Raw genomic sequence first — 480 nt, forward strand, 5'->3', positions numbered from 1 at the left:
TCATTAGCATAATCAGCATTTGAAGGCTTAGACATGGCTGAGGTTGGCTAGGAAGAGAGTACACAGAAGGAAGTGAAGGGAGCCAGGAGGCCTGAGGAATAACACGTTTTAGGGTGGTTGAATAGACAAGGATAATGAGGAGAGGCCTGTGAAGAGAGAGTAAAACCAGAAGACTAGGGGAACAAAAACCAAGAGAGGAGAGTGTTTCAAGACTATTGGAGAGATTTGCTTAGAGTGTGGAAAGGTCCAATAAGGTAAGGATAGAAAAATATTAGTCACTGATGACTTTGACAAGAGCAGTTTCAGTGAAGTGTGTGTGTTGGGGGGTCACACTTCAAATAGCACCCAACAGGTTGAAAAATTAACTGGAGGTGCTCTTGCTTTGACAGCACGTATAGTAAAACTGGAACAATACAGAGAAAATTGGCATGACTCCTACATACAGATGACACACAGATTCGTGAAGTGCTACATATGTTT

The 480-nt window shown here is 42.3% G+C and overlaps 1 non-coding gene across 1 annotated transcript; it reads left to right on the top strand.

Moving 5' to 3' along the window:
• Positions 1 to 371: 371 nt before the first annotated feature.
• LOC115801898 (U6 spliceosomal RNA) lies at positions 372 to 480 on the top strand. The gene has a single exon (XR_004022256.1). It is a non-coding gene; the product is annotated as a U6 spliceosomal RNA (small nuclear RNA).

The sequence above is a fragment of the Delphinapterus leucas genome, chromosome 1, assembly GCF_059928025.1.
Source record: "Delphinapterus leucas isolate spDelLeu-1000000601 "Yukka" chromosome 1, BTC_Dleu_Yukka2, whole genome shotgun sequence".
In the NCBI taxonomy this organism is placed as follows: Eukaryota; Metazoa; Chordata; class Mammalia; order Artiodactyla; family Monodontidae; genus Delphinapterus; species Delphinapterus leucas.